Genomic DNA, 17015 nt, shown 5'->3' with positions numbered 1-17015 from the left:
TCTTTAAAGATGTATAAGTAAAAATTATAACAGCTACTGTACAGATTTCATTTTAATTTAACTCATTAAGTGAAAATGATCTTAATGAAAAAAATGAGATGATTCCACAATCTTTACTTGAAGGTAAAATAAACCCATTATTTTGTGTGTCCATTTGAAGTGACAGTCTAATTTTTTTAAAGATTTTATTTATGAGACAGAGAGAGAGAGAGAGAGAAAGCAGGAGCTGGGGGAGGGGCAGAGGGAGGAGACTCCCTGCTGAGCACAGAGCCCACCACAGGACTCAATCCCAGGACCCTGAGATCATGACCTGAGCCAAAGTCAGACACTTAACCGACTGAGCCACCCAGGTGCCCCTAAAGGGACAGTCTGATTTTTTTAAAGATTTTTTTATTTGACAGAGAGAGAGAGAGAGAGTGCAAGCGCACAAGCAGGGGCAGCAGCAGAGGGAGAAGGAGAAGCAGGCTCCCCGCACTGAGCAGGGAGCCTGATGCGGGGCTCAATCCTAGTACCCTGAGATCACGACCTGAGCAGAAGGCAGACACTTAACCAAACTGAACCACCCAGGTGCCCTAACAGTCCAATTTTTTAATGCAGTTTTCTGCTATTTAATTTTTTTCAAGAGGTTAAAACTATTAAAACTTATAATTTAGGTATACTTAAAATTGTTTTTCATAAAAATTAATAAATTTGAGAAAATCTTTTGACAGACCATATGTTCCCATTTGCATTCCAAAAAAAATGCTTGATATGTCTACAAAGAAAAATTTTAGGGCACCTTTTGTATTTGGAAGATATATGTAAGAAATATAATGATTTGGAATTTTAAAAGTCATGAAAATTCTATGAATTTCATTAGGAGTTAGCTATGCTTTATGTACTTACAATCTGGCATTTTAGAAAGGAAGGCACAGCAATTTTAAATATAGCATTCTTATTTGCTGACAACCCAAAATCGTAATTTTACACTTCTCCTGGAGCTGACATTATCAGAAAGCAGAACTTTTCTCTTTCCATCCTCTAGTGTGATTTAAGTTATTACCTCTCACAAGGGAAACATAATCCTAAAATTCTGTTTCATTAGGCAACTGAACTAGAAGTAACAAAATTATTTGTTGATACAGAATAATGAAAGGATCCTTTTAATTTGGAAAAAAAAATTTGTTAATAATTGGAATGGTTCTTTTCTTTCCATACAAAAATTAAACAATACCTTCCTGACAAATCCTGACAAAGGATTTGTATCTAGAGTACAAGAAATCTTATAATTCAACCCATTTTTTTAAACAGGCAAAACACTTCAACAAAGAAGATACACAGATGGCAGATAAACCCAGGAAAATATGCTCAAAATCATTAGTCATTAAGGAAATGCATATCAAAACCACAATGAGATACCACTCCACACCCACTAGGATGACTACTTAAGGCCAAAAAAAAAAAAAAAAAAGGATGAAAAGAATAAGTGTTGACAAGAATGCAGAAAAATTTGAAATCAAGTGCAGATCTAGTTTAACTCTAAAATCGTGCAGCCACTGTGGAGAAGTTTGACATTTTCTCAAGAAGTTAACATAGAATTACCATAGGACCCAGCTATTCCACTCCTTAAGAAGTAAAAACTGGGGCTCAAATAGATATATGTACACCAATGTTCACTGCAGCATTATTCACAACAGCTGAAAGATGGAAACAACCCAAGTGTCTACCAATGAATGAATAAACAAAATGTGAAATATACATATAATGGGATAGTATATTAAGGCATAATAAGAAAGGAAGTTTTGATACATGCCACAACATGGATAAAAATTTAAAATATAACCCTAAATGAAATAAGCCAGACAAAGAAGCATAATTAGTCTATAATTCCACTTATATGAGGTATCTAGAATAAGCAAATTCATAGAGACAGAAAGTAGAATAGAGATTAGGAGGAACAGAGACAAGAGGGAAATGGGGGAGTTATCGCTTAATGGGTATAGAATTTCTGTATGGGCTGAAAAAATTCTAGAAATAGACAGTGGTGATGGTTATATATAACACCATGAATGCACTTAACACCACTGAACTGCATACCTAAAAAAGGTTAAAATAAATGTTATGCATATTTTACCACACCTACAAACTTTATCACTACGTGGAAGGTTGCATAGGTTCTTCTATTAAAAAAAAAAGGATAGCTCAGTCAGTTAAGCATCTGACTCTTGATTTCAGCTCAAGTCATGATCTCAGGATCATGGAATCGAGCCCCGAGTAGGGCTCCACACTCAGAAGGGAGTCTGCCTGAGACCCTCTTCATCTCCCTCTGTCCCTCCCCTCCCCATGCCTGCACGCATTTGTGCTCTCTAAAATAAATTAAAAAAAAAAAAAAAAAAGAGGGAGGCAGCAAACAGAAGCAACTTCCCATCAAAGAGTCAGTTAGCCAAAGAATAATAAAGAGAAAACAAATGTTTAAGCTTATGTCCTGAATAACAAAGAGTTAAATACAATACTATGCATTATTAATTACCGAATAACCAATGCATAGATTATGGGTGTAAAATAAAGTCAAATCACGCTCCTTCCTCAGAATGATGGGCTCACCATCTCTGTAATTTTTACATAAGGAGAGCACACTTTGGAAACCAGACATAAATTTATCTTCCAATTCAACAAAGGATAACCTGATCAGGTATTACAACTCTACATTACTCTTGTACACTGAGAAGACTGGAAACTCCCAAATTAAAAAAAAAAATCAAAGCAGTGGCTCACTTTTCATATCCATGAAAACTCAGCTGGTAACGGTGATGTTCTGATTTTGTCTACTCTTTCCAAAATAACACATTTCCTACAGTTTTCAAGTATTCCTCAAGTATTCAAGATGAAACATTTATCTGACATTTACTAGTTTAAAAAGAATCAAACCACAATTAAGTAGTATTTCCTTTTCAACAACATCAAGCCTTAGATACAGGTTTTCAGAGAACCTATGGAATATTTTCCAGTAATACACAGAAAATATCAGTTTCTAAAATTACCTGGTCACTGGTTATGTGATTTAGTTAACTCATTTATAATTTCTCAAAAATTAAGAGAACCTAAGTTTAAAATAAATGAGAACATAAAGCTGAGAAATTGTGTTCGACTGCTATAAGCTGCAATATGTAACTATTTAATAGATTTGTCTTCAAAAACACAGTCAAAAAGCAATACTAAATTGGTTTCTGTTTGGTCAAAACGTTCAACGTTAAAAAATATTAAATTGATCAACATACACTGTATTCTAAGTTTTTAAAAAAATTTTTTTTAAGATTTTATTTGACAGAGAGACAGCCAGCAAGAGAGGGAACACAAGCAGGGGGAGTGGGAGAGGAAGAAGCAGGCTCCCAGCAAAGCAGGGAGCCTGATGCAGGGCTCAATCCCAGGACCCTGGGATACATCCTGAGCTGAAGGCAGACGCTTAACGACTGAGCCACCCAGGTGCCTGTATTCTAAGTTTTTAAGAATCAATTTAAAAACTATCCAAGATAAGGGTGCCTGGCTGGTTCAGTCGGTACAGCATTCAACTCTTCCTGAGTTCAAGCTTCATGTTGGGTGTGGAGCCTACTTAAAATAAAAATTAAAGGGGCGCCTGGGTGGCTCAGTTGTTAAGCATCTGCCTTTGGCTCAGGTCATAATACCAAGGTCCTGGGATCCAGCCCTGCATCAGGCTCTCTGCTCAGCGGGGAGCCTGCTTCTCCCTCTCCAGCTCCCCCTGCCTATGTTCCCTCTCTTGCTCTCTGTCTCTGTCAAATAAATAAAATCTTTTTAAAAAATTAAAAATTAAAATAAAAAAAATACCCAAAATAATGCCAGGTTTGATAAAATGTTTGGTCTCCTTTCAACAGACAATTTAGGGGTGCCTAGCTGGTTCGTTTGGTGGAGCTTGTGACTCCTGATTTCGAGGTTGTGGGTTTGAGCCCCATGTTGGGTGTAAAGAATATTAAAAAAAAAAAAAAAATTAAAAAAAATACCACACAATGGACAATTTTTGTAATAAGCACTGATAGTACTTAGCAGTTCCTTGAAGAATATAATTTCAGTGAATTAATGGCCTCAGAGTTCACATTGGAAAGCAATGTTGACACAGTAGAGGAAAAGCATGAGTTTAAGAGACTAGCGTCCGATCCTAATTCAATTATTAATTATATGATTTTTAACAGGCACTGTTCTAGGCACCTGTTGCATATCAAGGAAAAAAGCAAAGATCCCTAATCTCAGGGAATTTAATTACAATTTAGATTCCTGATGGGTGAAGAGTAGTCCTATTCTAAACTGTTTTTATCGACTCCACAAGAAACTTACTCTATAATTTCCAAGGCAACACCATGACATAAAGCTAAAGACATACCCCTCAATATAGACATAGCTCTCAATACCCCTTCTTTCCAGAAGGCACTGCACTCAACCATTATTGTCTGGGTTTTCAATAAAAATGCAATGATTAATTTTAATCCTAGTTTTTTCAACTAATAAGCAATAGTAAAGAACAGCCACATACAGTACTTGCTTTTCACAAAAGGCCGCCTACTTTGGAAAACAATCCTCCCCAAGTCATTTTTTTTTTTTAAGAGAGGGAGGGGGAGAGAAAGGGGGGGGCATAAAAGTAAAGGGAGAGAATCTTAAGCAGGCTCCATGCCCAGTATGGAGCCGAATCTCAAAACCCTGAGATCATGACCCGAGGCAAAATCAAGTCAAAATCAAGAGTCAGATGCTTAACCAACTGAGCCGCCCAGGCGCCTCTCCCCAAGTCATTTTTGAAACAACAATAGTCCACTCTGCTTAGACAATACACTCAAATTCTACATCTACCCCTTCTCTGCCCAGTTAACTCCTAGAGTTAAAACACTACATCTGAGCCTTTTATGATTATAACATTACTGCTCCATTTTCAAGTAAAGAGATCCCTTCTAAAGCTTCCATGTTGTCCCGCTATTCCAGGTAAGAGTTATAGGATTGTACATAGGGAGAATATCAGCCTTTTTGAAGAGGCATGCAATTAACCTACACATCTACTCTGTAAAACCCAATATATCGCTTTCTAAACATTACATATTTGACCAAACTACCAATGGCTTTGTGCATGTCCCACGTTACCACCCTTCCATCCCATAATGGCCAAGACGTACCGTATTCAAAAGTAAATGACCAATAAGCATGGATAGAAAGAAAGTGAAGAGCAAATGAAAAAAAGGCCTAAGAGATAAATATTAAAGCTTGGTTGGGCTACCTATAATAGTAAAGACAAGAAATGTTTGTTTTTTTTTTTTACATTATTAAAAGATTCAAAATCATTCCTCTTTCAAAAGTTAGACAGTTAGGTCATGAGTATATCCATTACAAGTACCAAACTATCTGAAATAATGCAGTAACATCAACACTTATTTTACCTTTTTATAGCAGTAACTTTTTACGAAGGAATTACTAATACATAACTCAACCCATCTGACCTTATATTTAGACCAAAAGGCTGGTTCCCCCTCTTATGACAGACCTTTATTTTACATCCTACACCAGTGACTAGAAATACTTTCAGCAGACCAAAAGGCAGAATCCTTAGCGACTTTATATGTTATAACAGCATTTAAACTAGAGCTGCCCAGGCGGCGCCTGGCTGGCACAGTCGGTTGAGCCGGACTCTTGGTTTCTGCTTGGGTCTTGATCTCAGGGTCATGAGATCAAACCCTGCGGCGTCAGGCTGCAGAGTCCACTTGGGATTCTCTCTTTCTCTCCCTCTGCCCTTCCCCTCTCACTCTCTCAAATAAATAACTCTTTAAAATAAAATGAATAATTAAATAAATTAAAGACGGCCACATTTTTCTTACATAATCACAGGTCAAAAATTTTTTATCTTGATAAAACACAATACAAAATAAGCTATGAAATAAATTTATATATAAAGTAGATTTATAAACTATTTTTAAGTAATTAATATATTCCTCTTTTAATCACAGTATCTTTTGCTTAAGTACAAATAATTACTAAAGATTACTAAATATGGCAAAAGACAGACTAAGAATCCCTAAAGCCAGCAAAGGCAGTCAACCACACAGCCCTAGTCTCATTGGACAAAAAGCTAATACCCTGAGAGATGTTTCTCTACTTGGAGGGATAGGGGGAGGAGTGGAAAAAGACAAGAGGAGAAATGATTTGTAACAGTTTGCCCATTTGCGTTCTCTCTCTGCCAAAAATATCTATCTATCTCTATATATAGATAGATATAAACATATATCTATCTATATATCTATCTATATATATATTAATTTGTTATATAACCTTGGGTCTAGAAAAGATTCAACTCATGAGGTAAAATGTCTAAATCATAAAGGAAAAGAGCACATAAATTCTATTTGTTATTTGTCTTCTGGAATATACACGTATACATGTACCTACTAAGTGCTATGTGGTTTTTTAAAAAGGATTTTATTCATTTATTTGAGAGAGAGACAGCGAGCACAGAGGGAGAGTGAAGAGTAAGAGGCGGAAGCAGACCCCCTGCTGAGCAGAGAGACCAATGTGGGGCTTGATCCTGGGACTCCAGGATCACGACCTGAGCAGATGGCAGACACTTAAACGGCTGAGCCACCCAGGTGCCCCGTTATGTGATTTTTTAAAACGTATTACTATAGTAATAGAATGCTTCTGCAAATTCAATAAAGTTGTAATTTGAACAGTTCTGTGTGACCCCCAGGAAAAAAAAAGACCACATAAACCACAAAAAAGTATAGCTCCTGAATAACAAAACAGTCAAAAGATAAATAGGAAAAAATACTTGTAACACATGAGATAAATGTTTTCTGAAATATACAAACAATTCTGACAAATCAAGGGAAAAATAGGCCCAAACAAAAAACAGGCAAAAATCTGAATATGAAGTTCTTTTAAAATATACACATACCGGGGCGCTTGGGTGGCTGAGTCAGTCAAGTGGCTGACTTTGGCTCAGGTCAGGATCTAAGGGTTCTGGTACGGAGTCCCACGTCAGGCTCTCCAGTCAGTGGGGAGTCTGCTTCCCCCTCTCCCTCTGCCCCTCCTCCCACTTGGTGCCCAACTTGCTCTCTAATAAAATCTTTTAAAAAATTAATTAAAATAAAATAAAATATGCACATACACACAGGGGGTGCCTGGTTGGCTCAGCTGGTGGAGCATGTGACTCTTGATCTCAGGGTTGTGGGCTTGAGCCCCACATTGGGTGTTGAGATTACTTAAAAACAAAATCTTTAAAATAAATAAATAAAATATGCACATACACACAAATAGTAAACAAAAGAAATACACTCAAAAAAGCTGCTCAATTTCACTCAAAATTTTGATCTAAATTTTAAAAAAGTTAACATAACACAAAACCCCAAATTTTAATAATACCTAGGTACTAGCCTAAGATAATAGACACTTTCGTAACACTCTCTGCAGGAGTATAAATCAGAAAAACCTCTTAGGGGCGCCTGGGTGGCACAGCGGTTGGGCGTCTGCCTTCGGCTCAGGGCGTGATCCCGGAGTTCTGGGATCGAGCCCCACGTCGGGCTCTTCCTCTATGAGCCTGCTTCTTCCTCTCCCACTCCCCCTGTTTGTGTTCCCTCTCTCGCTGGCTGTCTCTCTCTCTGTCGAATAAATAAATAAAATCTTTAAAAAAAAAAAAAAACACCTCTTAGGAAGACAATTTGATAGTACTGATTAAGAATTAAGTACATATCCCTAGAAATACCATTCACAGGGATTGATTGCGCATGTGCAACTGCAGGTATCTGCAAACAGTATATAAGACTGCTTACTGCTACACTGCTTATAACTGTCAAAAACCAAAACAACCACTATTTCACTTCCTGCCTATATGAATCTGACTGCTCTAAGTACCTGCTATTAAGTAGAATAATACAATACTTGGCCTTTGGGGACTTGCCTTATTTCACTTAGCATAATTTTATTTGTTTAGTTTTTATTTTTAAAGTAGGCTTCCCACTCAGCCTGGAGTCTAATGCAGGGCTTCTACCCAGGACCCTGAGATCAAGACCCGAGCTGAGAAGTTGGACACTTAACTGACTAAGCCAACCAGGCGCCCCAGCATATTTTTTTTAAAACAGGAAAAGATCAAATTTAACAGGCATACATACAGGGAATCCACAGAGATGTGAAATTCCCTCACTCAGCACAATTTCTTCAAGGTTCATCCATGTTGTAGCTTGAGTCAGAATTTCCTTCCTTTCTAAGGCTGAGTAATATTCCATTGTATGTATTCTGTTTATCACAAATCTAATAAGCACATTCTGTTTATCCATTCATGGGTCATAACACTGGCTGCTTCCATGTTTTGGCTATTGTGAATAATGCTGCTATGAACATAATAGATTACTTTTTTAATATGAAGAGCTATAACTGGTTCTACTTCAAGGGGTTTAAGAAAACCTGAAGACTGACGATAAGCTTATTAATTCAACCAACAAAACTATACTCATCTGTTTATCAAATCCATGGTGAATGCCTAGAATCCTGTACATGAAAATTTGATGACTAACTCTTGAGAAAAAGCAATGTTTTCAGTAAAGCCTCAAATGACAAAATTCTTCAAACTATTAATAGGCATCATTACCTCAGTGAAAAGAAATATATACACACATATGCATTATTTTACACCAATCTAATGAGAAACTATTTACTAAGTAAAATTAATTTGGGGGGGTGCCTGGCTGGCTCAGTCAGTACAGCTTATGACTCTTGATCTCAGGGTCCTGAGTTCAAACCACATGTTGGACACAGAATTTACTCGAAAAAAATTTTTAATTAATTTTTAACAAAAGGATAGTGCTCAACTGATATGTAAACCTCTGAAAGATTATTCAATTATGAGAAAAAATTGCAAATATTCTATAATCTTTAGATCCTACTGGTGAGATCAAATGGGAAGACTGGATATTTTAGCCAATCTTCATAAAGTACTTCTCTAGAGAATAGGACAGATGAGTCTGTACTGCAAGAATCAAAATATATAGTACAGGAATATGATGACCACTAAGTTAACATTTGTTCTCACAATAATTCATGAATAACTTCATAAATTGTGTCTGATTTACACAGTACTTTTCGGGAAAAGTTCAAGTATAATTGTCAATAGAATGCAAATGATCGTGATTATCCATTTCTTAAAGTATGACAGTAGATAAAGCAGATGAAGAAAAAAGGAGTAAGGCAAGCCGATCAAAAAAAGGGAAGACTGGAGAGAACAAAGCTGAAGTAGCAGAAGCCAGGAGAACAAGTAATAGTCAGCAAAAATCAACATCAAGAGTCCCTAGTATGAATACAAAGGGCTCTTTGAAAACGTGATTCCTACCAGAACCATTACTTAAAACTGCTGAGAAGAAATACATTTTTTTTAAGATTTTATTTATTTCTTTCAGAGAGAAAGTGAGAGAAGGAGAGAGAAGGAGCAGGGGGAGGGACAGAGAGAGAGGCAGAAGCAGACTCCTGGCTGAGCAGTGAGCCCAATGGCAGCCCCCCATCCCAGGACCCTAAGATCATGACCTAAGCCAAAGACAGATGCTTAACTAAGTCACCCAGGTGCCCCCAAGAAATTCATTTTTAACCATATAACTTACTTCTCAGTAAAATGATTTATTTTTTAAAGATTTTATTTATTTATTTGACAGGGAGAGAGACAGCCACCAAGAGAGGCAACACAAGCAGGGGGAGTGGGAGGGGAAGAAGCAGGCTCCCAGCGAAGCATGGAGCCAGATGTGGGGCTCGATTTCAGGACTCTGAGCCGAAGGCAGACGCTTAACGACTGAGCCATCCAGGCACCCCAGTAAAATGATAATTTAAACAATGACTTTGGAAAACTTGTGAATACCTCTAATACTTCCCTTGACTAATGACTTTTATCCTTATTTAATACTATATAGTTGTTAAGATAAAACAGAAGACAAAAACATGATCCCACCTTTTTGTAATGTACATAAATTCCATATTCTTTTCATACTCCAGTATGAGTTTTTCTGTAAAATCTTTGAAGACTACCTCTACTCCTAGATTTAGGAAATGGGTTCTTTATCACTCCTCAATCTTAAAAGGTGTTTGGATTTTTTTCACTCAATTCCAATGTTTTATAAACTTTTAAGTAAACACCCTTCCCAATAAAGAACCTTGGCATGGAATTAACCCCACTCAATTAAAAATAAGTCACAGGGCACCTGGGTGGCTCGGTCGGTTAGGCGTGAGCCTCTGGATTTCGACTCAGGTGGTAGGTATCAGGGTCATGGGATCAAGTCCTGTGTGGGGCTCCATGCTTAGCACGGAGTCTGCTTGTCCCTCTGCCCCTCCCCTCCTCATGTTCGAGCTCTCTCTAAAATAAATAAAATCTTTAAAAAAAAAAAAAAGTCACTAGGGGAGCCTGGGTGGCTCAGCCGGGAGCCTGCTTCTCCCTCTCCCTCTGCCTGCCATTTCCCCTGCTTGTGTTCATCTTTCTATCAAATGAATAAATAAAATCTTTTTTAAAAAAGTCACTACTCTCTATGCCAATCATTTTATTAAAAAGCAAACTTCCGCAGTCAGCATTTTAATCTGATTAGTTATAATCTCTAGAACTAAAAAGCTTTTTCTACAAACAAAAAATATTTTAAGAATAAAACATTCAGGAAAAAACACTCAGAGAAACATTTTTTTTTTAAAGATTTTATTTATTTATGTGACAGAGAGACAGCCAGCGAGAGAGGGAACACAGCAGGGGGAGTGGGAGAGGAAGAAGCAAGCTCCCAGCGGAGGAGCCCGATGCGGGACCCGATCCCGGAACGCCAGGATCACGCCCTGAGCCTAAGGCAGACGCTTTAACGACTGCGCTACCCAGGCGCCCCAGAAAAACATTTTTAAAACAAAATTTCCTATAACATCAACACAAGGGAAACTAAATGTCATAACCCTGTGAGACCCAAAGCTGTGATGAAAGTTCCTTTTATACATCTACTTTTAGAATGACAAAGCAAATACAAGCTAAAAAGGATGATCTGTGTCAAAAACCACTGTGGAAAGGGTTACCTCACAAGAAAAATAGAGAGGTGTGAGTGTAAGAAAAACTAGAGTATATCTTTATACACTTTACATGTAACAAAACATATACACCATTTTAAAAAATTAACTGCAACATAATTTAAAACTATTTAAAACTTTACAAGTACCACTTAAAGTCTTGACTCAGAAAGGCCACTTTCTACTGAAGAACATAGCTCGTTAGAAGAATGATTCATTTCAAAGTAGCTGATACACCAATGTTTTGTATGATGCCTAAAACAGTATTTCTACATATTAAACTTTTATAATCCAACTGAATATTAATACATACTTTTAAAAAAATTATAGCATTCCAGTGACTTTCATGTCTTATAAGAACAACTACTATAACAAGATTTCTTAAACTGCAAAGACCCTAGGAATCTTATAACCCAACCCACTTGGTTTCTGGGAGAAATTAAATGCACCCACTTTAGGTAATAAATGTGTTACTGTAGAGTTAAAGCATCTTATTTTATGGGCAGCATCACATATTAACTGAATTTTAAGAGTTCTCTATAAACTTGAGATTTTCGCAAATCTTGTTTTCTCTGATTAAAGCATGGCCCAGGGGCGCCTGGGTGGCTCAGTCAGTTAAGTGCCCAACTGAGCTCAGCTCAGGTCTTGATCTCAGGGTCATGAGCTGAAACCCTGCACTGGACTCCACACTGGGGATGGAGCCTACTTTAAAAAAAAAAAAAAAAAAAAAAAAAAGTAGTCGTCAGCATCTAGTATGACATTTAATTCTATCTATGGATGTGCTTGAAATTCATGCCATTGAAAGAATTCAAGCTGACTAAAAGGAGTAACCTTAGAAATATAGAGTCCAAGATTTCTAGGATAAGACTAAATGTAAGAGGAGGAGAATGCAAAAACTGAAAAACAAAACAAAAAAACCCAGGGAAAAAAACTAGCAGTTCCAATCACTAAGAGTACAATGAGTAAAAAAAGAGGAGGGGCGGGAATCAATCTATTCATCTGACACTACCTTTGTTTTATTTTCTAGTCAAAGATTTTTGGTGATTTCAACTTTTTCACTTCAACCTTTCTACGTCAAAGTTAAAATCAGTACTTAACTATGCTGCTACTATTAATGGTTCTTAACCTTTTCATGCCCTGGACTGGGCTGACAGTCTGGTGAAATCTACAAACCCTTCTTCAGAATGATATTAATAAAATAAAATGAACAAGATTACAAAGAAAACCAATTATATTGAAATACAGTTATCAAAATACTTTTAAATGGCTCCATCCAGGGACACCTGGGTGGTTCAGATGGTTAAGCATCTGCCTTTGGCTCAGGTCATGATCCCAGGGTCCTAGGATCGAGCCCCACACCGGGGCTCCCTGATTGGCAGGAGCCTGCTTCTCCCTCTCCCTCTACTGTTCCCCCTGATTGTGCTCTCTTGCTCTCTGTGTCAAATAAATAAATAAATTCTTAAAAAAAAAAAAAAAAAAAAAACCCAGGGGCGCCTGGGTGGCGCAGTCGTTAAGCGTCTGCCTTCGGCTCAGGGTGTGATCCCAGCGTTCTGGGATCGAGACCCACATCGGGCTCCTCCCCTAGGACCCTGCTTCTTCCTCTCCCACTCCCCCTGCTTGTGTTCCCTCTCTCGCTGGCTGTCTCTGTCAAATAAATAAATAAATAAAATCTTTAAAAAAATAATAAAAAATAAAAAAAATTAAATTAAATAAAATGGTTCCACTCATACAATAATCAGAGGACAGGGGTGCCTGGGTGGCTCAGTCGGTTAAGCAGCTGCCTTCGGCTTGGGTCATGATCCCAGGATCCTGGGATCAAGCCCCTCATTGGGCTCCCTGCTCACTGGGGAGCCTGCTTCTCCCTCTTCCTGCTGCTCCCCCTACTTGTGCACTCTCTCTGTCAAATAAATAAATAAAATCTTAAAAAAAAAAAATCAAAGGACGAAACGTGATATTAACATATACCGCAGGAAAAGAATTTTTTTTTTAAGAGAGAGAGTGGGGAGGGGTTAAGGGAGAGAAAGAACCCCAGCAGGCTCCACACCCAGCCTGGAGCCCAACTCAGGGCTCTATCCCACGACCCTGAGATCATAACCTGAGCCAAGACAGAGTCACATGCCCAACTGACTGAGCCACTCAGGCGCCCCATGAACAAGAAATGTTATCAGCAAAATTCACACAGTGAGAAACTCTACAGAACAATCAACCTGGTTTGCAACAAACTAAGTTGTAAGGAGAGAGAGAGATTAAAATCTACAGATTAAAAGACTTCAGTAGTCAAAATGTTCATCAATAAGTAAATAAACTGTGGTATCTCGACTGGGACAGTGGTGGTGGTTACAACTATGCCTACCATTTCTCAAAATTCAACAAACTTTACACTTAAAATAAGTACATTTTACTGTATGTAAATTAGACCTCAGTAATTTTTTTTTCATTTATTAGGGCTTAAACACACAACTCCAGTCATGCTCTACCAACTGAGCCAGCCAGGTGTCTCCCCCAACTTTTTTTTAGCTTTTTCAATAAAATTTTTAAAGAATTACATATCACCAATTATAACTGGTGTACCTAAAATAGAGCCTGAGTTTAAAAAAAAAAATTCTTAAAACACACACACACACACACACACACACACACTCAATTATAAACCTGAATACTGACTGGATATATGAAATAGGAATATATCTCTTTAAACAATCCTGATCTTCTAGACATAAATACTGAAATATTTATGGATAAAATGTCTGGAATCTACTTCAAAATAATACAAATTGTACGAACTCCAGCATTCCAGGGCTTGTGCCAAAGAATAAGGGTCTTAACTCATTAGGAACCTGTTGGATAGGGACCAAGAGTATACAGAGGGAGGAAAAAAAGAAAGTTGAGTGCAGCCACTTCAGAAAACAGTATGGAAGCTCCTCAAAACTTTAAAAACAGAACTACCATATGATCCAACAATTCACTTCTGAGTATTTATCTAGAGAAAATGAAAACGCTAACTTGAAAAGATATGTGCATCCCCATGTTCACTGCAGTATAATTTACAACACCCAAGACATGGAAACAACCTAAGTGTCCAGGGACTGAAGAACGGGTAAAGACGATGTAGTGTGTATATACACAATGGAGTACTAAACAGCCATAAAAAAGAAGGAAGTCTTGCTATCTGAGTCAACATGGACGGACCTTGAGGGCATTATCCTAAATGAAGTCAGAGAAAAACAAATACCATATGATTTCACTTCTACATAGAATCTTAAAAACAACAACAAAAACTACAAGCTCATAGATAGAGAGAACAGGTGGGGGGGGCAGTGAGTAGAAGGGTGAAATGGGTGAAATGAGTGAAAGAAAGGGGGTGGTCCAAAGGTACAAACTTCTAGTTATAAACTAGTCATAGGAATATAATGAGTAGTAACTACATAGTAGTTACTATATAGTAGTTACCGCATAGTAACTACAGCTAACAATACCATATTGCTTACTTGAAAGTTGCTAAGAAAATAAATCTTAAAAGACCTCAACACAGGGGCGCCTGGCTGGCTTAGTAGGTACAATCTGAGACACTTGATCTTGGGGTTCTAAGTTCAAGCCCTACACTGGGTGTAGAGATTACTTAAAAAAATAAATCTTGGGATGCCTGAATGGCTCAGTGCGTAAAGTGTCTGCCTTTGGCTCAGGTCATGATTCCAGGGTGCTGGGATCAAGTCCCGGGTCGGGCTCCCTGCTCAATGGGGAATCTGCTTCTCCCACTCCCCCCACTCCTGCTGTCTCTCTCTCTCTCAACTAAATAAATCTTTAAAAAAAAAAGTCCTCATCAGAAGAAAAAAAAAGATTAGGGCGCCTGGGTGGCTCAGTCAGTTAAGAGTCTACCTTCAGCTCAGGTCATGGTCCCAGGATCAAGGCCCATGTCGGGCTCCCTGTTCAGTAGGGAGTCTGCCTTCTCCCTCTCCCTCTGCACCTCCCCCCTGCTCATGCTTTCTCTCTCAAATAGATAAATATTTTAAAAATAAATAAATAAAAATTTAAAAACAAGAAAAAAATTTTTGTGACTATGTATGGTGACAGGTGTTAACTAGACTTATATGGTAGCCATACTGAAATATATACAAATATCAAATTATGTTATACAACATTATTAGTTTCAAGTATATATCAATTATAACTCATTTTTTTTTTTTAAAGTTAAGGTCAGTAAGGTTTGGGGGAAGGTAAGGCAAAGGCAAAATTTTGCTGAGATACCACATTAAGTGAATGACTGACAACCAAATAAATAAATGAAGCAATAATGATTCCTAATATTATTCCTAAGAAACAAACTTCCTTCTCACTAACCCCTCTTCTCTATGACTCAGCATATAATAAAGCTCAGAATGATCCAGTGATTACACTCCTATCACCAAGTCAGTGGTGGATTAGAACCAAAACTACTATTTTAAGAGTCAGGTAGTTCTATATCTGATTTTTTAAAATTTTTATTTATTTGACAGAGAGCACAAGTAGGGGGAGCAGCAGGCAGAGGGAGAGGGAGCCGGACGTGGGACTCCATCCCAGGACTCTAGGATCATGACCTGAGCCGAAGGCAGACACTTAACCAACTGAGCCACCCAGGCACCCTCTGTACCTGCTTTAAACCAGACACAGGTGAATGTATTCATCCACAAATTGTCTCCTGGGAGAGGAAAATATTGAGGGCAAAAAATGCAAGTCACTTCCAGTCCTACCTTCCTTTCCTTTCCTGTTCCTCACCCTCAAATGTTGGTTTCCAAAGAAAGTAGTTGAGAGGGAGGAGATAGGAAACAAAGGCAACAGGGGTGATATGCCCAGAGGTGGCAGAGGTGGGGGAAGCAGAGTGGTCTGGACATTAGCTACACTGAGAACAGAACTGATCGGGCAAATAGAACTGACTGGGCAAATATAGTGAGAATAGCAGCAGTTTTCTCACTGTTTAAGAAAACATTTACAAATATAAAAATGGAGAGGTTAGAAAGAATCCTCACGTATTGGAACATAAGTGAATGTTTTTAAAAATGGGACACAGAGGTACAGATAATGTGGATACATGAAAAAATATATATACATATATACATACACACACACACACACAGGTACACACACAACACACATCTTCTTAGCTCTGTAGTAATGGCTACTCTAAGCATCCAGATGTTGGTTTCTAAATACCATCCTACACTAAAAGGAACCAGGACTTCTTGGAGAAATGACTGATTACAGTCACTGAAGGAGCTCCCACTGGCCAAACCTAGGACAATTTGGGTATCAAATAAGCCTTGGACCAAAACTCACTGAAAAAAGTAGAAACCATAAGTATTATACACATACACATAAAGTTACTACCTACAGGAAACTAAATACAGAAGAAATCACAGCACTATACTTACAGGCAAGAGTTATCACTGCTAAGGCTGGTGACTATAGGCTCGATAAAAGAAGAAAGACTATCAGTGTAATATTAAAATATCTTCCTATAAAATGCTAATCAAATACAAAGGGGAAAATAGTAAAGACATTAGCCTGACTAGGTGAGCAAAGTTAAACTGACATCACCTGTGGTGGCATGGATCCGTACTGTTTGCCTCTTCACATGTTACTGTGAGAAGGGCACAGAATCATTTCCGCGGTATTCTTGCCAAGAATACATGCCCTGATCTGGTCATGAGGTAACAATGGACAAACTCAAGTAGAGGGTTATCCTGCAGAAGGAAAGGCCTATGCATTTTTTTTTAAGATTTTATTTATTTATTTGAGAGAGAGAGAGCATGAGCAGGGTGAGAGGCAGAGGGAGAAGCAGATTCCCCGCTGAGCAAGGAGCCTGACTTGGAGCTGGACCCCAGGACCCCAGGATCATGACCCGAGCCAAAGGCAGACGCTTAATTGACCGAGCCACCTAGGTGCCCCAAAAAGCCTATGCTTTATAAGATTATCAGGCACATGAGAATTAGGGTAAGACAGAGAAA

General features: G+C 38.1%; 1 protein-coding gene across 6 annotated transcripts in view; it reads right to left on the bottom strand.

Annotated features, from left to right (window-relative positions):
• The window catches only part of SPEN (spen family transcriptional repressor), a 98610-nt gene that overhangs the window by 64100 nt on the left and 17495 nt on the right, over positions 1 to 17015 (bottom strand). The window lies entirely within an intron of this gene.

The sequence above is a fragment of the Ursus arctos genome, unplaced genomic scaffold (genome assembly GCF_023065955.2).
Source record: "Ursus arctos isolate Adak ecotype North America unplaced genomic scaffold, UrsArc2.0 scaffold_32, whole genome shotgun sequence".
NCBI lineage: Eukaryota > Metazoa > Chordata > Mammalia > Carnivora > Ursidae > Ursus > Ursus arctos.
Note: the sequence above shows the minus strand (reverse complement) of the source record. Positions and strands in the feature narration are given on the sequence as shown.